The following is a 23,609-nucleotide window of genomic DNA, read 5'->3' on the forward strand; positions in this document are numbered from 1 at the left end:
TTGCAAAGACAAGAAATAGAGAGACAGCGTTATTAGTAACAGGATTGAGGGGGAAGTTTGCAAGCCCCTGGAGCAATACTTCAGATACCCAGGGTTTTTGTGGGTAGAGCTCACCTGTGGGGGTGGTTGATTGGCTGTTGTTCAGTTCATCTTAAAGACTTAAAACAAGGAGACCAGATAAAATGTTGGAAAGGTAATTAGTGTTCTACAAGAGTTCAGCTCTCATCTTTCTGGGTTGGTGCCCTTTAAAAAATTGATGGTTCTTTAAGTGCTTAATTAAAGTTTGGAATGGCTGCTCACCTCCATAAATAATTTCTTCTACCCAAGGAAGCAGTGTTGGCTGTGGGAGTGAGGAGTAACCAGGGCTACACTGAATTCTCTGGGGCTAAAAACTGAATGCTATTTATTGGAGCACTGGAAGAATATTTTCTATGCTGAGAGCCATAGTTCACTCTGCAGTCCCTGAGAGCTGAGAGAGTTCCAGCTGATGCTTTAACTGGCTGATTTTCTTTCCACGGCAAGTTGGAAGAGAAGTACATTCAGAATGACAAGGGTTGAATAGCTTGAATCATCACCTAGGTAATCAACTGTAATGCTAGTTCTCTAAGGAACTAAAAGATGAAGCTTTCTTTTAGAATTTCCATCTAATTTTCCCAGTTTGTCTTTAGAAGCAGGGGTATGGTTAAGTATAAGTACCCCATTTCCCAGGGAAGGTCATTGAGGCCCAGATGGAAAGGGACATCCTAAGAGGCACACAACAAATGAACAATGGAAATGAAAAGAAAAAATTAACATTCTGAATTTGGAATGGAATTAGAGATCAGAGCTAACAAACTGAGCTGTTATTTCCTGAGCAACTCTGGCTTCAGTGCAAGAATTTAACAAAAACATTTTGGCTCCTCTATTCCTTCTCCTTAGTTCTGTTGGAGCATTTCTGCGTGGGGACAATGCCCTTGTCTGGTCAGTATCACACTGGGTTGAACAGTGGCTTCTAATCAGAATCCTCTAGTTCAATCACCTTTGTTTTCACTCATAAAGGTGGTAGAATATTAAGGTCCACAATATTGCCTGCATTCTGCAGCCACCCATATGTCACCACCTATCTGCTTTATCTCTTTGTCACATTTTCATCTCTTTCTACTTCAACTTTCCTTTGATTCATCCCCAAAAGCTTTCCCCTAGGCTACTTGGCAGTATTCCCTCACTAGTCAAAATCTGGTGGGTCTTTCTTGACTGAGCTCTCAGAGCTGACCTCCTTTTTGAGACATCTATTTGCATGCAGGTGGCCACCAATGACATCAATGGTTTTGCAGTATTGAGCCACATTTTGGATTTTACCTAGAAGATGTGCAGAATATAAATGTTTTCATGAGGTATGTGGGCCAATTTCTCATTCAGGAGGAGAAATGTTGCAGTTGAAAAAATTTGGAAACATAAACTGGCTGCTTAGTTTCTGTGGGTGTTTTCATTCATTTATTTAATATGAATGCATTAAGAAATATGAGAAAAACAGTTTGGTGCTCAGAAAATCATACTACAGTCCCTCTCCCCTAGAAACTTACAGTTTGGCTAAAAGGAAAAGCAATGTAAGTCAAATATAGTGCAAATCAAATAAGTACATAGACAATAAGGAGTCTATAAAACAATTTAAAGGCATGGAGGATGGAAATGTTGGAAGAGACTTTGCTGAGGAAATTGCCATCAGCTGAGGGTAGGTCAGAAGATAATAGAATTAACATAAGGCCATTCACGTTAATTAAAAATACATATACAAAATAAAACTATTTTTAAAGGACATGTGTTTGATCCCTCACAACAAACACATTAGTATGGATGTCTTTGAATAGGGTGAAACAGGAATGAATATGAGGGTTAACAGAAAATAAAAGGAAGAATTTGCTCAAATTAGTAATTATAATGTGCTATGAAATACAAACAATTCACCTTCAATCTTTATTAGCAATGTGACCTTGGATAAGTCTGTCAATCTTTATCTTAGATACAGCAGGATGACCTCATCTATAAAACGAGAATAATAATATATTATTTTCAGAGTTGTTTGTGGAATGGTATGACATAAAGTATGGAAAGTACTGTCTTAGTCTGCTTGGTCTGCTGTAACAAAGCTCTATACATGGGGTAGCTTAAACAACATAAATTTCTCTCTCATAGTCCTGAAGACTGGGAAGTGCAAGATTAAGGTGCCAGCTCTCTTTCTGGCTTAGAGATGGCCACCTTCTTTCTGTGTCCTCACATGGCAGAGAGAGAAGGAGGAGGAGGAGGATTAGAAGGAGAAGGGGAAGGATCGAGAAATTCAGGGAGAAAGAGAGAGAGACGGTGCTAGCTCTCTCTGGTATCTATTCTTGTAAAGACATTAATCCTACCCTATCAGGTCCCCATCCTTGTGATTGTATCTAACCATAATTACCTTAAGTCCTATCTGCAAATATAGCCATATTGGGGTTTAGGGATTTGACATGTGAACATGGAGTGGGACACAATTTAGTCCATTCCAAGTATCTAGCACAGCTTCAGAAAGATAGCAAGTATTCAAAATCAGTTCTCTCTTCCCCAAACCATCAACCTCATATCTTAACTCGTTTTTACATTGTACTAGCAAGATACCATGAGATTTTGGATTAAATAAAACGGATATCTCTTTTATAGATTATCAGAAGGAATAAACTCGGTGACATATTTGAATTTTGCATAATATTTCATTTTATCTTTTCCTATTATTTTGAAACCTGTAGTTTTTATTCAACAATATGTTCTGAATAATTATCCATTTCACTAAAGGTAAGACTAGATCACTTTAGCTTGTATATAATATAATTCTATGTATGGCTATTCTGTAATTTATTATCTGTTTTGTCATTATGTTATCTGCTGATTGACATATTATCTACTGATTTTGATCTTATCTGCTGATGGACATATTATCTACTGATTTGCTATTGTATACAGTGTCATGATGAACACCCTCCTAGATACACAATTGCACTTGTGTAGGTGTTTATGTGTGTGTGTGTGTGTATTTGTATATGCTTATCTTTAGGTTTCATGCACATTGCTACATGGCTATCCAGAATATTCACTGTGCTTTATTTTTTGACTATTCTCAATTTAACTTTGTTTCATATTCTGTGACATTCCATGAGTCTAGCACCTGGTACCATTGTCTCCTCCAGGTATTTCTCACATTTTGTCCTCTTTCCCAGCCTTTACTTCTGCAGATAACCTCAACACTTACCTTGCTGAGAAGAAACCCTACCATGTTCTGCAAAGCCACTTACTCAACTTGCAAACTTTTAAAATTAAACACCCTGAATTGGGAGAATCTTGTGGCTGTGCTAGATTTCTTGTGTTAATAAAATTCAAATAAAATGCAAGCTCTAGGCCAGAAGTAAAAGGCCACGGACAAGAGAAAGAGTGCCAATTATTTCTTCCAATCAACAGAAATGGTACTTTTCTCCACCTGGCTGGATTTTTCTTTCGTTCTTTCTTTCTTTCTTTTTCTTTTTGTTTCACCTTCTCCCTTCTTCACTCTCAAATCCTTTTTGTCCTAACTGTGCCTATTTTTCTACCCCTGCCTATATGTTGCAATGAGAGACTTCTTAAAATCTCTTTTTGTGGCAGATGCTGATGTGTTTAGCTGGTCAATAGCTGAGGAATGAAATAAAAATACAAATTTTGTGCTTTGAGAATATCAAGGGGAAACTACCCTCCATTCCAACCTCTCTGCATATCCAATTTTACCAATTCTTTAGGACATCCTCTCAAGGATCTCTTTCCTCTTCCTAAAATACAACTTGGATTAATTGAGTACTTAATTATACACTCTTTCCAAGTGTTTTCTGAGTGTGAATTTTGTCTACCCCACCAAAATTGTGAGAATACAGAAATTTTGTATTCTCTTCTTTTTTCTGCCTCAGTCCTACTATGCTTATAAATAGTAAATAGTAGGACTTCCATAAACACTTATTAATAGATCAACAACAATAGTGGAGAGGTGAGGAAGGTGTTGACCTAACGCTTATCCTCAGGTTACCTAAAACCTAATAGTGGATCCAGGATACAAACATTACAATGTTAAATAACATTTCCCACAGCAGATAAGGAATCATCATTTATATCCAGCTGTAGAATGGAGAATGCCAAATTACCTAACTCTTGAATCACAGTGCTCTTTTCACTAATCTCTTTTATTTCATAGAGCACTTTTAACTTTGCAAACTTTTCAAAGAGTTTTTGTCTACATACATTATGCTTCAGGAAAGAATTAAAGATTTTAAAAGTCATAAAAAACTTTCTGCTGGGAAAGTAGGAGTTGAATTGAATATAAACTGTGGCTTTTTCTTATTAAGCATACCTACTTTTTTTTCTCATTTATAGCTTTTTTACAGCTCTCATTTGTGTATTTATTTAATACACTTACTATGCAGTCTAGCACCCACTATACATGTCAGGCACTGTAGTAGGCACTGTGGATACTGTAAAAAGTAAGACAGACAAGGACCCAATATTCATGGAGTTTACTGCACCTGAAAGTTGAATGATAAAGTAAGAAACACATTTATAGAAAAGAGAATCTTTCTCTACTCTCTGCCCTCACCTCCCAAAAAGTAATGCCCTCTTTGCAGTACTTTGTCCAGAAGATCCTTCTAAAACAACAGAACCAAACGGCTCTCTGCATGCTGAGGCTTGCATGGGTTTTAACTCCTTACATCCTAAAATGGTGCCAGTAGTGTTCACCTACCTCCCACACTAAGTTTCTGCCTTCTGTTTTGCCTTCTTCATTGGGGTCTGCTCATGCTTTCTCTTCCTTCAAGCCTCAAAAGAAAGGTAGGGCCTTTGCATTCCTGCTGAGCATTGCTGCATTGTTTTATCACCCTTAGAATACCTCCTTTATTTCATATACCTCCTTTATTTCATATCATTCAACCATTTCTGATTTGTCCCCATTTATCATTGATATTGATCTCTGCCCCTCCTCCACCCTTACTGAGAATTTGAGCATCTAGTACATGAAAATTCCTTGTACTCCTTGTTCTGCTGTGATCCCAGATGATTTTGATTTTTGATTTTTTGGTTTGTCATTGTTTGTTTGTTTGTTTGGACAACAACCTGTCCTCAGCTGAAACCTAAAAACGCTTTGAGAGACCTTTGTCATCTGTTCATTTTAGCCACCCACATCCACTAACACTCTAGATCTTGAAACCAGTAGAACCTAGAAATATTCCTCTTCTGAAACCATAACTCCAGTGTCTGACCATCTGGCCAAAACATCCTTCTTTTTCTTCCCAGTCACTCTCTTACATTTGAACAAGAGTTTTTACACAAATTCTGGAAAGACCAATTCCATGACAATATCAAGATCTACAGAACCCAGATTACCTCAGTTGGCCATTTGGCTTTACTTTTTCACATCCTCAGGTAGGCCTTATGGTTCATTTTGTGATTTCCTCTCCTTTTCCCTCCTACAACCAAGCCTTGGTTTCTCTACGTCTATTCCAAGACTGCTGAGGAAGAGTATACAACCATGCAGATTGGAGTCAAGACAAATTCATTCCTACTATTTATCTCTCTATATCTATCTATCTAATCTTTAATCTGTTCATTGCTTTAACTCTATCAAGACAAATTCATTCCTTCTATCTATTTATCTATCTAATCTTTTATCTACTCACTGCTTTAACTCTAATCACTATCTTTCAGTTTTACTCTTTACTTTTTCTCCTTTTCTCTTAAAGTCAAATTCTGAGGCAGATTATCCACACTCACTGGAAACAAATAACTGCAAATAGTTACGCCTCTATCTCTCATTTGATCTCCAAATCTGTAAAATCTGTTTTAAACTTCCAGCATTTTGTGCAACTGTTTCTCCAACGTTTAGTCAAGACATCATTATTTCTAAACCAATCTGTCATTTTCATTTATGATACCACATGTCTTGGTCCATTTTGCATTGCTATAAAGGAAATACCTGAGGCTGAGTAATTTATTTTAAAAAGAGTTTTATTTGGCTCACAGTTTGGTAGGCTGCATAGGCACGTCACTGGCATCTGTTTCTGGTAAGGATCTCAGGAAGCTTTTATTCATGGCAAAAGGCAAAGCGGGTACAGTCATGTCAAATGGAGAGAGTGAGAGCAAGAGAGATAGGTGGAGATGCCAGGCTTCTTTTAACAATCAGACCTCTCAGGAACAAATAGAGCAAGAGTTCATTTCTTACTGCAAGGCAGCATCAAGCCACTTATGAGGAATCTGCCCCCATGACCCAAACACCTCCCACCAGGTCCACCTCCAATGTTCAGGATCAAATTTCAACATGAAATTTGGAGAGCACAAACATCCAAATTACATATTACCACTACAACATTTGAGCATCACCCGCCCCCAAATCTGGGTTATTTGATGCCATTCATTGATTATTTCTCCTAAGTGTGATGGTTCCATCTCAGCCTCTCTTCAGGAGTCTCCTTCCTGCTCTTCTTTAATTAAATTCCCAATACCACATTCCTTAAGTTCTTTCCTTAATTCACTCCTCTCTTCTCTATATACATAACCCTTCTTTTGTATCCAGAGGTCCAACTCCCCCTTAGATGCTGAAGTCCCAAAATCTTATCCCCAAGTCCAAAATCTCTCCAGAGCTGCAATTCTATCTGCCCACTGGACATTCCACTTGAACATTCTATAGGCATCACAAGCCCTAAATATTCAAAACTAAATCCACCTTCTTTTCTTTCAAATATGTTCCCCATAAATCTGTGCCTGATGCATATTTGGTTGCTAAACAGCCTTTAACTGTTCAGCCTTTAACTGATTAGAGAGGACACTGAGCTTGGAATCCCTGAATAACTTATCCAAACAGCTCCCAATTCCATTCAGATCTCTTAGCTCTTTATTTGAAGAGCTTAGAACAACTTATCATCATTAAGTATTCTCCTTCATTATTGAGAATGCTAAGTCTGAGATAAACTTCGTTAAATCGGGTCCCCAAGCTTCAATCCATGGATTCAGTATAGTCTGAAGCTTTCACCAAGTGGATACAGCAAGTCAGGAGTGGAGCAGGCAATTTGTGGATTCCTGAGTCAGGCAGGGTATGATGGCCTGTCCTGACAGCCCGCCACCACTCAGTCTTGCTGTTGGAACTCACAGGTGAGATTTATTTGGATGTCTTCTGCAAGTGATGGAAGAGGCTAATCTTTGGATTTAGTTTATTAGTTTGTTTAGCCTGTCAGCATTATTCTGATTGTTTAGTGCCAGCGTCACAGGCTACAAAATGCAAAATAGGCGAAGCGGCTAATAAGTTAAGAAAACTCTGATTAAGTCCCATGAGGACTCAACAAGCATTGTACAGGTTAATTGAATTTTTATAGATTAATTCTCCTTTCCCGATTCTAAGAGATTGTTCTCTTTCAGAGCCCTCTGCCAAACTGGTGATGGGAGAAATTAAATATCCCAAACTAAATAAATTGTCCCTGCTTTTATCCTGGGGATCATAATGCACAAAACAGCAAATATGAGATGTGTAGGGAAGAAATAGTAACTGAGTCTTAGGGTTCTGTGAACACAGCAATAGGTATGCAAGGTAAACTTCTGACCTAACAATAAATAATCAATCACACTGAGGATTTATTGACTCTAATGCTTGAAGAAGTTTTCCAGAACTTAAGCAAAATTGTAAGTGGTCTGTGATTTTCATATTTGAATAAAGTCATACTGGGATTGAGTTGAGGCTACTCTATGCTAACTATTATCCATAAATTAGAAACAGATGTAGGTGATAATATGCATTTTAAATTAATAGAAATTATTTGTGGGGAAGTTTTAGATTTACAGAAAAATTGAATGGAAAGGACAGAGTTGCTGTATAACTGCCAACACAGTTTCCACTGTTATTAATGTCTTGCCTTAGTGTAATACATTTGTTACAATTGATGAACCAATATTGATACCTATTGACGAAAGCCCATAGTTTATATTTGAGTTCCAACTGTGTTGTACATTCTACGGATTTCAAGGAACATATCAAGACATGTATCTACCAATATCATAAAGATTCATACAGTATCATACAGAATAGGGTCATTGCCCTAAAATTCCCTCTGCTCTAACTACTCATCCCTTCTTTCCCATCTCTGCCACAAACCCCTGGCAACCAGCAATGTTTTCCTGTCTCCATAGTTTTGCCTTTTCCAGAATGCCATAGAGCTGGAATCATGGAGGGTATGGACTTTGTAGATGGGATTCTTTTACTTACCTTAAGGTTCCTCCATTTCTTTTCATGGCACATTTCTTTTTATAGCTAAATAATGTGCCATTGTACAGATATAGAAATAGGGATTTTTAACAATAGACCATAGAATCCTCCTGGATCCCAGAGACCCTAAACAAGAAGTTACACCACTTTCTTCTCTCTCCAATGGGGAAGGATCATGTAGAATTCATTTACTGAGGGAAGACTGGTTTATGAATGGCAACCACATCAATATACCATTGAAAAAATTCTTTCTACATTCTCCACCTCAGATGATGCACCATCATAAATTTCTTCCACCCAACCACCCAAAACCTGAAGACTTTACCTCCTAAATTTCTTAAGTTTCATTAAATCTTATATATTTTTAAAAAATTCTCCCATTTCTGACTAGTTCAGGCTCTCATCGTTTCTCCACTAACCACTGTGATACTCCTCTATTTGATCTGTCTGATCCCAGCCATGCCCTCCTCCTATCTGTATTCCTCATTATTGCTGAGAGATCTTTCTGATATATAAATCTTATCATGTCAGTCTTCTGCTAAAATCATTTGGTGACTCTTCACTCCCTTTGCATGAAGTTCAAGTCTTTCATCCTGCCTCTCCAGGTGTATTTTTGGTTCCTCTCTGGCTCACATTTTGACCTATGGCAACACCATTTTTTGACCTCTTTGACTGCTTTGCTCTCTTTTCTCTTTCTGAAATGCCATCCTATGACCCCTAATCGACTTCACTTGACTTTGGACTTAGCTGACACATTTCATGTTATAAGATGTCTTTCCTGAAATTACTTTTTCTTTTCTCTCTTCTGTCTAAACTGTGTTGAGTCACCTGCTCTGTGTTGCAATAAACCTTGTCCATATCTCTCCTTTTGAACCTCCCTTATCATGTCTTTATAAGATTGTCCAATTCCATATATGCCTTGTATACTATGAAGGCAGAGATTCATTCGCCATTCAATTTGCCACCCCTGGCATAGAATCTGATATATAACACACTTTACAGATGCTCCTTAAATGAATGTAAGTGCAGATGTCCAAGGCCAAGCTGACCTTTGACTGGTTACTGTGTAGAGCTCTTGTGCTTGAGGGCCCTGACTCTCACTGTAAGGACAGGATCAAATAAGATGATTACTGTTGGCCCAAGCCATGGTCTTAGGCAGGAGGAACCTGGAGTGGACTGCAGGATTTTTGTAATGATCCAATGCTCTATGTTCCTACATTCCCTGCTAATGTCTTTGGACTCCATTCCAACATCTACAGATTATTTTTCTCTCTGTTCATCACTTGGCATACACAACCTTTCCCCACTACCCACCTCTCATCTCCCCCATCTCCCCTTGAGTACAGTCAGAATATAATCCCTGTGAAGCTCTCCCAGTAGGAGACTATGAGAGTCATCCCTCACCTGGCTCCCTTGGAGTCAGAGCTATAAGATCTGGACTTTCTCATGAAATAAGAACCTCTGGGCCAGGCGCAGTGGCTCATGTCTGTAATCCTACCACTTTGGGAGGTCGACGCAGGTGGGACATTTGAGGTTAGGAGTTCGAAACCAGCTGGGCCAACAGGATGAAACTCTGTCTCTACAAAAAATACAAAAAAAATTAGCTGGGTGTGGTGGCAGGCTCCTGTAATCCCAACTACTTGGGAGGCTGAGGCAGGAGAATCACTTGAACCTGGGAGGTGGAGGTTGCAGTGAGCGGAGGTTGCACCACTGCACTCCAGCCTGGGTGACACAGCAAGACTCTGTCTCAATAAATAAATAAATAAATAAATAAATAAATAAATAAATAAATAAAAGAACCTCTGACTTGAAGAGGGAATTTATTTGAAAAGACTTAATGACATCAGACTCTAACTCACATCTCAGAGAGTCATGATGACAATGCCTACCTCTCAAATTTCCCATTCCTCTCTGCTCTCCATCTCTGGCTCAGGTTCCTCCTATTCATTCTCTCCTCGCAATACTGGAAAGCATCACTGCTCCTTTTTCTGGGAGAGGCCATTTGCTTTTCTCAGTGTTTAAGGTCAAACTAGACCAGCTCTGTTCACTTATAAAATATCAGACACCTTTCCCCTCTGTCACTTGACTAAAGAGCAGTTGCAAGGAACGTGGGAGAGGCAGAATAGAGTTCTGACGTGTTTAACCTACTTCTTTAGTCTTTTCTTTAGAGAGTTTCAGCTATTTTTTCCAGACCAAGAAATAGTAGCTGTTTTCTTAATGAAGATTGAGGTATCTTGAGAGGGTTGTCTAGAAACCTTCTCACAAATGTGACTGTAATTCCTTAGGACAGGACTGTTTTTTGAGAAAGTACCCTTTCAAGTACCATGCAAATTAGATCTACATTTTCTGGTTGCTGAGAAAAGAAGGGAACTAATATGAATTGAGTGTCTGTTTGGCACTAGGCATAAAGCTCAGTGATTTGCATAAATAGCTATCATTTGAAATGCTTCAACAACCATAATAATAATTTTGCCAACATTTGTTGAACTCTAATTACATGTCAAGATCTCTGTTAACAGATTTACTTGACCAATTTAATTTCAGTCTCACAACCACACAGAATATAGGTATTTTTAAATTATCCTTGCTTTTTCAGATAATAATAAAACATAAAGAGAAGTTAACCAACTTGCCCACAAAAATATAATTAGTAAAGCAAGTCTGAGGTTTGTTCTAGGACCAAATGAATCTGTGCCCAATCTTTTACATAGGATGCTATGCTTATTTTTGACTATGGAAGACAGGCGTTATTATTATTAGTATTTTCAGTTTACAGTCCAAGAACACGGTTCAAAAACAGAGACAAAACTAGGTTGGAAAATCAACCTTGTCTCATCCTCAACACAAGGTCTTCAACTCACACTCTGATGGAGTAGAAACTGGAAGTTCGGACCCAGGATCCACGTCCTGAAGTGGGGCCTTGTGAATGAGATGTGGGCTAAGAAAAGCGCTACATCATGCTATCCCAGGGACACCCCGAAACAATCTCTCCAGCTTCCTCTGACCCCAGGCTATTTCATTGTTTTGTAAACATCAGTTATTTCTATTTTAGTTTTGAAGTCTCTACTGGGAGAGGGGCTATCAATTCCTTCCCTGCCCTAATGAGCTCTAGGGGAAGTGATCATATATATTTACAAGCGTGCCTTTCAGGGTGCACTTCTTAATCCTGGTGGACAACCTAATGTCTGAAAGTGCAACTCATGACCAAGCGTCCCTCTCACAGGAAACTTATTTATGCTGTCAGATGTCTTTGTGGCTTTTGTCTGATTTCTCTTCAGCTTCTTTCTACCAAGACAGTCACTCTCTAGGAGAGCCCTGATGAGGAAAGGGTTAGGTTCAGGTGTGCTGGTGAGGCAAGACACAGAGGAGACCACACAACAAAACACATGAAATAACAGAAGGAGTTTTGTTACTTACAGATTCCAGGAAGAAGAGGGCTGCAGCCTTCACAGGACCAGTGGGAAGTAGGGGCTGAGGAAATGCCTGGAACACACACTTAAGCAGATGAAGAATGAGAGGGAAAGAGAGAAAGAGAGAGAGATTAAGAGAGACTCACAGCTCAAAGTCTTTATTGAGATCCAGGGCATTAGCCATGCAGATTTCCTTCAGGACATTCTAATTGGTGGATTTACAGCAAGAAGGTCTGAGCTCCATAGAGTATGCTTCGACTGGGATCGGTCACTGTGGCACATACTTGCAGCCCATGCAGGGTGTGGGGGCCAGTGGGGGAGTTCAAGTAGCATGCATCTAGCTGTCCTTTAGGGATGTGGTCACCAGGAGCTGGTTGTATAAGGCACATATCTGAATCGATCACACTGAGGAACTGGGAGCAGGTAGAAAACTGGAAACTGCATCAAGGGTGACTGAAATCCCACTTCTGGTATGAAAAATTTAAATTTATATTGAAAATGGATGCCAAGGCAACATAAAGTTATAAGAATTCACTGCATTTATTTAATCACAGTAGGTGTGAGTCTAGAGAAGGAGCAAAGAAACTGGCGTATCCATCCCAGAACAGTATCTTAGTATTCTAAAACCGGTTGAATCACAGAAAAATACGTTGGATTTTAATGAACTTTCCACTCTGGTGTTTCCACTTATATTAGGGGATTGAAGTTCCAAGGCTCACCCAGGTGAGGCAGAGAAATATCCCCAGGAGAAGTCACTTGTCAGACAACTAAGATATCCCAGGTGGCCAAATATACCTTGATTGCAGACTCATAAACTAAAGGATTAAGCGTACCTCATAGAATGAGGGAAAAAGATCTCCCTCAATGGTTCTTTATCTGTTAAAATACATGGCACTATTGTAAGACCTCAATAAATATCTGCTAAGAACTCAGTAGGTATCTACTGTGGTTATAAAGATGAAAAATTGAGCAAAGCCAAATTGGGAGTAAACTTTGGGTAACCAGAGATAGACATTGTCAGAGTTTTTGGTCATAAGGGAGACATGTAGACCCTTTTTAATATGGCACTTGGGCTCATAAAAGATCTGGACAGTGAGGCATGAAGAAATGAATTGCTGACTAAAGTAGTGGGTTTTATTGAATACCAACTGATCTTATCTGCCATCCTTATACATAAACTGTACAGTAAAATGTTCAATGAGATCTTCATCTTTGTAGAGAATTCCAAACTATCTTGAGTGTGACAAACCAGGATGACAAGGAAAGACTATAGTGGGGTTTTGTACAAAATTTGTGGAAGTGGGCATAATAGTGACTAGGGGAATTCTGTGTGTATAGAGGCAAAGCAGTGCATTTCAGGTTACTAGTCACAGGGATTGAAGGGAAGAAAATGTCAAGTGATTATAAAACAAAACTTGAATACTTAATTGGGAAAAAAGTTTTAAGATTGTTATAGGACACACAAATATATATATATACACACACACACATATCTCTGTGAGTATATATGCACATATGTAGATATATGTGTGTGTGTGTATATATATACACACACATATATATATACACACACACACACACACGCACATATATTTGTGTATGTTTATAGGTAAATTCAGGTGCAGATTTGATCCTGATCCTAGAGTTTGCGTTACTACCTTTATTAATCTGTGCATGATCTCTTTTCAATGTTTTATTATATTCTACCCTCTTTTTGCTTTCTCAGTCTTACCCCAATAGGTATCCACAGTTACATTATTGTTACATAGATATTATTTTATATAAAGAAATCTGAATATTTCACACATGACTTTTTCTAAAACCTACCAATGTTGACATCTCTCTATCCGCCTGTTAATATAGGTTAACATAGATCAATCTATAGATAGATAGAAATTTAGAACATTTCTTTGGGAGAGTATTCAGCCTTAAGAAAGAAGGTACTCAGCCAGGCGCAGTGGCTCATGCCTGTATCCCAGCACTTTGGGAGGCCGAGGCAGGTGGATCACCAGGTCAGGAGATTGAGACCATCCTGACTAACATGGTGAAACCCCGTCTCTACTAAAAATAAAAAAAAAATTAGCCAGGTGTGGTGGCCTGTAGTCCCAGCTACTCGGGAGACTGAGGCAGGAGAATGGCATGAACCCGGGAGGCAGAGCTTGCAGTGAGCTGAGATTACGCCACTGCACTCCAGCCTGGGCGACAGAGCAAGACCTTGTCTCAAAAAAAAAAAAAAAAAAAAAAGAAAGAAAGAAAGAAAGAAAGAAAGAAGGCAATCTTGTCTTCTATTTTTTTTTCTTTTTTTTTATTATTGTACTTTAAGTTCTAGGGTACATGTGCACAACGTGCAGATTTGTTACATATGTATACATGTACCATGTTGGTGTGCTGCACCCATTAACTCATCATTTACATTAGGTATATCTCCTAATGCTATCCCTCCCCCTCCCCCCTCCCCATAATAGGCGCCAATGTGTGATGTTCCCCTTCCTATGTCCAGTTGATTTCATTGTTCAATTCCCACCTATGAGTGAGAACATGCGGTGTTTGGTTTTCTGTTCTTGTGATAGTTTGCTGAGAATGATGGTTTCCAGCTGCATCCATGTCCCTACAAAGGATGTGAACTCATCCTTTTTTATGGCCGCATAGTATTCCATGGTGTATATGTGCCACATTTTCTTAATCCATTCTGTCACTGATGGACATTTGGGTTGATTCCAAGTCCTTGCTATTGTGAATAGTGCTGCAATAAACATACGTGTGCATGTGTCTTTATAGCAGCATGATTTATAATCCTTTGGGTATATACACAGTAATGGGATGGCTAGGTCAAATGGTATTTCTAGTTTTAGATCCTTGAGGAATAGCCACACTGTTTTCCACAATGGATGAACTAGTTTACAGTCCCACCAACAGTGTAAAAGTGTTCCTATTTCTCCACATCCTCCCCAGCACCTGTTGTTTCCTGATTTTTTAATGATTGCCATTCTAACTGGTGTGAGATGGTATCTCATTGTGGTTTCGATTTGCATTTCTCTGATGGCGAGTGATGATGAGCATTTTTTCATGTGTCTGTTGGCTGTGTGAATGTCTTCTTTTGAGAAGTGTCTGTTCATGTTCTTTGCCCACTTTTTGATGGGGTTGTTTGTTTTTTCTTGTAAATTTGTTTGAGTTCTTTGTAGGTTCTGGGTATTAGTCCTTTTAGGACATGTTGTCTTTTAGGACAACATGGATTAAACCCATAGGACACTATGTTAAGTCAAACACATCAGGCACAGAAAGATAATCACCTTATTGTCTCACTTAACTGTAGAATCTAAAGAAATTGAACTCACTCAAGCAGAGTAGAGTGGTACAAAGTGATTGAGGGATTGTTGGTCAAAGGGTAGAAAATTTCAGTTAGACAGGAGGAGTAAGTTCAAAGGATCTATTGTACATCATGACAACTACAGTTAAGAACAATATATTGCATATTTGATAATTACTAAATGTGTTGTCACAAAAAATGTATGCAAATAATGCATGTAATACTAATAAAATGTATGTAATACTAATTAGTTTGATTTAGACATTTCAAAATGTATACATATATCAAAGCATGTTGTATACCATAAATAGGTATAATTTTTCTCAATTAAAAGATAAAATTAAAAAGGTCATTTAGAACATTTCTTTTAACTGATGAATAACACTCCATCCTTCTAAGATAACACACTTTTGGTGGACACAGCCTGTTTTAAATTTTAGGTATTGCAGACAATGCTGGGAGCAATATTTTTGCCCCATTTATGCATATCTCTGGGTATCTGTGTGAGAAATTTTCCATATCTAGTATTTGAAATGTGCATATTTAATTTTATTACATAATTCCAAATAGCTCTCCAGAATAACTACAATAGTTTTCGAGCCCAGTGTTTTCAACATTCTCACCATAACATGTTTTCATCTGACTTTAATTTTTGCCAGGCAAATGGCTATAAGATGACGTATTAATATTATTTTAAATTGCAGGTTTTTGATAACTAATGAGATAAGACGTCTCCACATGTGCATTAGCCATTCTGGTTTTGCCATTTGTGGAATCCCTATTCATAGTTTCCTCAGCTTTCTGTTGAAGTTGCTATGTTTCTTTTGCTGATTTGTGGGCATAACATATACTCTAGATATTAATCCTTTTTTAGTCATATGTATGAAAATTTCTTCTCTCACTCCATAACTATTTACTACTTAATTTTTTTTGGTTTTCTTTTTAACATTTATTTTATTTGTTAAATTGACACATTTATGTGTACATAGTGATGGCTTGATACATATAATGTATAGGGATCAGATCAGGGTAATTAGCATACCCACCATCTCAAACATCGATCCTTTCTTTGTGTTGGGAATGTTCAACATCCTCCTTCTCGCTATTTGAAACTATATCAGATATTATTGTTACCTATAGTCATCCTACAGTGCTACAGAGCACCGGAACTTACTCCTCCTATCTAGCTGTAATTTCATATCCTTTAACAAATCTTTTCCTAGCCTTCCTTTTCCTCTACCTTTAGTATCCTCTATTCTACTTTTCACTTCTATGAGATCAACTTTTTTAGCTTCCACATATAAGTGAGAACACATGGTGTTTAACTTTCTGTTCCTTGCTTATTTCACCTAACACAATGTTCTCCAGCTGTGTCCATGTTGGTGCGAATGACAGGATTTTATTCTTTTTATGGCTGAATAGTATTCCATTGTGTAGATATATCACCTTTGCTTTATCCATCTGTTGTTGGACACCTAGGTTGATTTCCTATTTTAACTCTTGTAAATTAGGCTGCAATAAGCATGGGGGTACAGATGTCTCTTCAATATATTGATTTCCTTTTGTTTGGATACATGCCCAGTAGTGGGATTGCTGAAGCATATGGTAGTTCTATTTGTAGATTTTTGAGGAACCTCCATACTGTTCTTCATCATGGCTTAACTAGTTTAAATTCCTATGAACAGTGTATGAGTTTGATTTTCTCCATAACCTCACCAGCATTTTTTTTTTCTTTCTTTCTGATGGTAGCCATCTTGACTGGTATAAAATGACACTGTGATGACTGGTATAAAATGACTGTGATTTTCATTTTCATTTCCCTGATGATTAGTGATGTTGAGCATTTTTTCATATATTTATTGGCCATATCGATGTCTTCTTTCGAGAAATGTCTATTCAGATGATTTGTCATTTTTATTTATTTTTTTTGAGACGAAGTTTTGCTCTTGTTGCCCAGGCTGGAGTACAGTGGTGTGATCTCGGCTCACTGCAACCTCAGCGTCCCGGGTTCAAGTGATTCTCCTGCCTCAACCTTCTGAGTAGCTGGGATTACAGGTGCCCACCACCATGCCCAGCTAATGTTTTCTATTTTCAGTAGAGACAGGGTTTCATCATATTGGCAAGGTTAGTCTCAAACTCCTGACCTTAAATGATCCACCCAACTGAGCCTCCCAAAGTGCTGGAATTACAGGCATCAGCCACCACACCCGGCCTGTTTGTCCATTTTTAAATTGGATTATTTGGGGTTTTTTTGCTGCTGAGATGTTTGAGCTTCTTGCATATTCTGGATATTAACACAAATACTTTCTCCCATTTTGTAAATTGTCTTTTCACTCTGTGGATTGCTTCCTTTGCAGTGAAGAGGTTTTTAGTTTGATATAATCTCATTTGTTTATTTTTGTTTTTGTTCCCTGTGTTTTCCAGGTCTTACTCATAAAATCTTTTTTCAGACCAATGTCCTGAAGCATTTCCCCTGTTTTGTCTTCTAGAAGTTTTATAGTTTCAGGTCATACATTTAGGTCTTTGATCCATTTTGACCTGATTTCTGTATAGGGTGAGAGGTGGGAGTCTAGATTCATTCTCCTGCGTACGGATATCCAGTTACCACTTAATTTTGACATCTTCAAATCCACTAACTGTTTTATTTTATTTTATTTTATTTTATTTATTTTATTTTTGCTTTTGAGGTTTTGTTCAAGAAATTATTTTCCTTCTCCATTGTATGTTTTCTTCAAATGATTTTGAAGTTTTACCTTTAATATCTTTATTTTTAATCTACCAGGAAATTATTTTTATTTACTCTTTCAGATATAATTTGGTTTTAGTCTTCTCCATATTGAAAACAAGCACCTTGACCTTGCTTATCAATCTCCTTCCTGCTGCCCTATATTGTCTTCTTTATCAAACAGGAAGTTTTATATATATGAGTATATTTTTGGATTCTCCAGACTGTTCTCTTTGTCTGTTTCTCTCTCTGTGACCCATTTCTACACTGTTTTAATTACTTTGGCTTTGCAATATGTTTTAGCATATCGCACATTTTTTGAGAATTTTTTTCTGCTCTTCATGAATCTTTACTTTTTTACGTGCATTTTATAATCATATTGTGTAATTCCACCTACCCACTCCCTCAAGTTTCAGTTGGAGTTGTACTAAATATTTGGATTAGCTTGGGAAGAATAGAGATTTCCAATATTAAATCCTCGTTCAAAAAACAAAATTAACACATTTAGTTTAAAAATCTCAATTAGCTTTATTACAATTTTAGAATTGGGTATCACTTCATTCTGTAAAATAGAATAAGCGTTTCAATGAATCCAGCAGAGGTGGATGGCTTTATAGATAGAAAAAGGACTGAAGAATGCAGAAACAAAGAACAAAAAGCAGACTGATTATTTAAAAGTTATTATACTTTCCTTGTAAGGCAGGAACAAGGAGAAAGAACAATAGAAAAATAATTGATAGGTTAACATCAGGTTACTTCAGGCTACTATATTTGTGTAAGAATTTAAGACAAGATAATTTTATTACCATACAGATTGATGATTTAAACTGGTCTCATTAGGAAATTGGCTATCTCTGGCTCCTGATTTCTCTGAAGGTTTGGTAACAACTTAGTTTTCCTTAGAAACATGAGCATGTGTAATTCCACTTTGGTTTTTAGTTTGGTCTGTTGGTGCCTAGTACAGAAGCTTGATCCAAAACAATGGCCTTCTATAACTTTTAACACTCATTTCCACAAATCTGGTATCTTTCTCCTTTATTTCAGTTCTCTTCTGTCCTTCAATAACGCTATATAATTTTCTCCATAAAATTTCTCACATTTGTGTTAGTCAATTGCTATATACTTTGCATTTTTATTTTCATAAATGCTATCTTCTTTTAGGTTCATTTTCTAATCAGTAATTGCCAGTATAAGGATATTATTGATTTATTTATGTTGGTATGTTACTTAACATTGTTTAATCTAATGTATCAAATAGCCTGTTTATTCTCTTGAGTTTTCTGTATAAATGATCATAATATATGCAAATTACAACAGTTTTATCTCTTATTTTCAAGTAGTTAGACTATTTTGCACTTTGTTGGGGGTTTCACTGTATTAGTCAGAACTTCCAACATTGTGCTTAACAGCAATGGTGATAATAAAATATTTGCTATGTTCCTAACTTTAACAAAATGTTTCTAAGGTTTCTTCATTATGGAGGTTTTTGAAAATATCTATGGCTTAGAAAGTTCACTTTTAAATTTTTCAAAAACCTTTCATTTTTGAATTGAACCTAAGTACTGAATTATTTTATACGCTTTTCCTACATTATTTAAACTATTCTTATGTTTCTGCCATCAATGTCACTGGTTATCATGTAACCTAAGATTCTTAACAGACTCTCCCTCTTCCCAAGACTACTAAAGAAATCTTGTCTTTGCCCATGCACTTATTGGGTCTTGTTGTCCACGTAGGAACTAACAGGTGAGCAGAACAATTTAAAGAAACTTAGGTGCTACAACCCATTTTTAGAAAACTAAAAGGATTTTTTTCTCCCCTTAAAGATATAAATCAATGCAGAATTGAGAAACTGAGATCGTTAAAGCCAGCATAGCCTGGAGAACTTCAAGTAAATTAGAGAAAGTGGAAGAGAGACTGGGGGCAGATATACTATAATGAGTAAGACTTACAGAAAAAAATATTTTTAAGAAGAATGGTGAATGTGTCTAATGCCTTTTTCTGAATAATTGCATAATATAATTGTTCTTCATTTTCTCTGGTTCTTAGACTTGTGTATTTCTTTAGAGTGGCCATCTGTGCTTAGACTGGGCCACAAAGTGGTGAACATTAGGTGATTTACACCTCAGCTTGGAAATCCTAAATTTTCATACTTGTGAAATTTGAGGAATAAAGAAAGCACAGGATTATAATTTGCATATGTGGATTAACTGAAAAAGCCCAGCAGCAGGAAGCTCTAGTCAGCAGTTCCTTAAGTATGGCTCTGTCCAAATTACTTAGTTGTGACTATAAAATGAGGTGATTGGCCCGGCACTGTGGCTCACACCTGTAATCCCAGCACTTTGGGAGGCTGAGGCAGGCAGATCACGAGGTCAGGAGATCGAGACCATCCTGGCTAACACGGTGAAACCTCGTCTCTACTAAAAAATACAAAAAATAAGCCTAGCGTGGTGGCGGATGCCTATGTTCCCAGCTATTTGGGAAGCTGAGGCAGGAGAATGGCATGAACCCAGGAGACTGAACTGGCAATGAGCCGAGATCGTGCCACTGCACTCCAGCCTGGGCGACAGAGCGAGACTTCATCTCAAAAAAAAAAAAAAGGTGATCAACTTAAATGATTTCTAAGGACTTGTTTTGTGCTGAAGCTCTACGATCACCTGTCACTGTTGGTCAGAAGGTGAAACAGTAACAAAAGATGTCCACTCACTGTACTGAAAAGATAGTGTGTCCCTGCTGACAGTCACTTAAAAGTCGGCAACATCCCACATCCTTAATCTTCAATTCGGCCGGGCGCGGTGGCTCAAGCCTGTAATCCCAGCACTTTGGGAGGCCGAGGCGGGCGGATCACGAGGTCAGGAGATCGAGACCATCCTGGCTAACATGGTGAAACCCCGTCTCTACTAAAAATACAAAAAACTAGCCGGGCGTGGTGGCGGGCGCCTGTAGTCCCAGCTACTCGGGAGGCTGAGGCAGGAGAATGGCCTGAACCTGGGAGGCGGAGCTTGCAGTGAGCCGAGATCGCGCCACTGCACTCCAGCCTGGGTGACACAGCGCGAGACTCCGTCTCAAAAAAAAAAAAAAAAAAAAAAAATTTCAATTCACAGTTGACCCTTTCTCCCATCTTCCGGCGCTCAGTGACCTCATACTATTCTACCACTGCTACAAACCCCCACTCAGTCCTCCCAAATTCTGCCCACCTAGATAGACCCACATTGTAGTCATCACACCATCCTTCCTCTAGCAAAGCTGATCTATTGGTTGCCTTGTTTGCGGAAGCAGTCTTCAGACTTTTAAAATGTGGAATTAATGTGGTCAGTCTTCCTTTGGAGGTAGTTACACATGCAGTTTATTTATGCATTTTCTCCTAAGGGCAGTCTTACTTTTTTTTTTTTTTGAAACAGAGTCTTCCTCTGTCACCCAGGCTGGAGTACAGTGGGACAATCATGGCTCATGGTAATCTTGAATTCCTGGGCTCAACAGATTCTCCTGCTTTTCAGCCTCTTGAGTAGCTGGGACAACAGGCACACGCTACCACACAAGGCTGTTAAAAAAAAATTATAGAGACAGGGTCTCATCACTATGTTGCCCAGGCTGCACTTAAACTCCTGGCCTCAAGCGATCTTCCCACCTCAGCCTCCCAAAGCGCTGGGATTATAGACATGAGCTACTGTGCCTGACCTTTAACCACGCATAAGGTTTTAACAGAAATGTATAACATTAGTCAATAGAAAGAGGTACTGATAAAAATGTGTAGTTGGCCAGTCATTCTTCTGCAGACTTTCCAATGATAACATATAGTCAATGTCTTTTTGCTTACTTGTAAAGTGAACTACGTATGTTTTCATTCATATGTAAAATCTTCTTGACCCTTCATAGTATGTATGCTCTGTCTTTCCTAACCACACCCAGTTATTCTCATTTTTTCATTCATTCATTTAGCAAGCATTGATTGAGTACTTTGTGTGTCAGAAATTATGACAGGCACCTGTTAGGTATTAGATTTTGTTTAAATGCAAAATCAAACAAAACTTGGAATAAGAAAAATATTCCTCAACCAGGTTTGAGAGATCCCTATTTAAAAATTATTCCAGGATAGGGGCTAAAGTCCACATATTGTAGATGAAACCTTTGGTAATATACGTGTTCCACACCCAGCTTAAATAATACTCTTGACCTTCATTCACAGAACAAAATATTCAGCTGGATGTTTGTCACAATTCTAATATCCCTGCAAAGATGAGATGCATGAATCACACAGCAATCTCAATCAAAAAGGTAAGAAAACAAGGATATGTTTTATCCTGATGAATTTTACTAGCTTAAATCCAATTACTTGTATTCTTTCATCTTCCTTTTCAAGAAATGAGTTCCTTTCTTTCTCCTTTCAAATACTAGCTGGCTGCTTAACACCCCATATACAGCTAGTATTAAACTATCTCTTTGCAATTAGTGTTTGTGCAGAGAGCAATTAATTAGATTACAGTATTGGTCACGTTTGTATCTCACAAGAAATTAAAGGACCAAAATGCTTATGTCTAGAGAAAGAATCACTTCAATGACTTTGATTAATCTGCTATAAAACATCCTCAAGCCCTCCAACAGATGTAACACTTTATGCCCTTGCCTCCCATTTGCATTTTGTAGTTGGAATTGAGAACAGACAGGCTTCATATGTACGTCATTGCTTCTGAGCAGAGGGACTAGTGTAATAATTTGGACTGAACTCTCCAGTTTATGGTTTCAGAACTTTCTCCAAACACATCAATCCGATCACATACCTCCATTAAAATATGAAGTGTATTCAAGAATCGGGGCACTTGCTAGCAGATGTATAACATGAATATTTAAGATTAATTGAACATTTACTGTGTGTCAAGAACTATGCTATGTAGTTTGCACGTATTATCTCACCATAATAATACTATTAGGTAGGTATAGTTATTATTTCTTTTAGGTAGTTGTGGAAATTAGGTGCACAGGGGCAAAGCAATTTAGCTAGACTCTCAGCTAGGAAGTAGCAGAGCTGGAGTTCAAAATCAAGCAGTCTGACTCCAGAGCACATGTTCTTGACAAACTTTTTTTACTGACTTCCAATATACTACCAACCAGGCCTGCAGTACCACATTAGCTAATGGGGTCACAAGAGCTCAGCTCAAGGAAGCAGAGAACATGGCCAAGGGACTCTGACTGAAACATGCAGGTCTGTCTTCTTCCTGGGGTCATGGGGAAGAGGGTAGCATTGGTCTGAGGCCTTTCCATAGAGCCCAGCATGGCAGGTCCTTCAGTCTTGTCAGGGATTGGGGTATGTGTATTTGGGGGCAAGAGGGAGGAAGTGCACAAAGAGAACTGTAGAATTCTTGGAAAGGAACTCTCCTCACATGACCACAGGGAGATTGTCAAGACCCGGTGTGAGAACCAAATGCAGCACTTGTTCAGGGCCTCTCACATGGGGACTGAGAGGTCCTGATGACAAGGCCTTCTTAGGTGTGCTCTTTGCTGAGGGATGGGGCATCTTTCTGTGCCGTTAGTCATTTTTCCTAACTCATTCACCTAAGGTGCAGGCATCATTTTTCCTTTCCAGAGGTCTTTCCTTCTGCTTCAAGCCCTCTAGTCTCAGCCCTGTCTCCCTCACTATTGTCGGATGTCCCCAGACTCTAACCACCAGTATTTCAGAACCAAGGGGTCTCAGACTTGTCATTCTCTTTAGTACCGCAGAGGAGAGAACCAGAAATCCCGTAGAAAATACAGAAGTAGAAGGTATCTCACAGAAGTGACACCTAGGAGTTCTTGCCACACAAACAGGACTGTTGGCATAGAAGTTCTCATTATGTTGGATCCAGACATATTTTAGGTCCATGGTATCTGGAGGCTACTGTAAACAGCTTCTCAGGAAGCATATGCATG

General features: G+C 38.3%; 1 protein-coding gene across 1 annotated transcript in view; it reads left to right on the forward strand.

Annotated features, from left to right (window-relative positions):
• Nucleotides 1–23,609, forward strand: part of CTNNA2 (catenin alpha 2) — a 1,475,417-nt gene that overhangs the window by 98,591 nt on the left and 1,353,217 nt on the right. Inside the window, exon 3 of the mRNA XM_025354028.1 lies at nt 21,892–21,980. The gene's annotated coding sequence lies outside the window, so the exon portion shown is untranslated. The remainder of the gene's footprint in view (nt 1–21,891; nt 21,981–23,609) is intronic.

This window comes from Theropithecus gelada, chromosome 13, assembly GCF_003255815.1.
Source record: "Theropithecus gelada isolate Dixy chromosome 13, Tgel_1.0, whole genome shotgun sequence".
Classification (NCBI taxonomy): domain Eukaryota; kingdom Metazoa; phylum Chordata; class Mammalia; order Primates; family Cercopithecidae; genus Theropithecus; species Theropithecus gelada.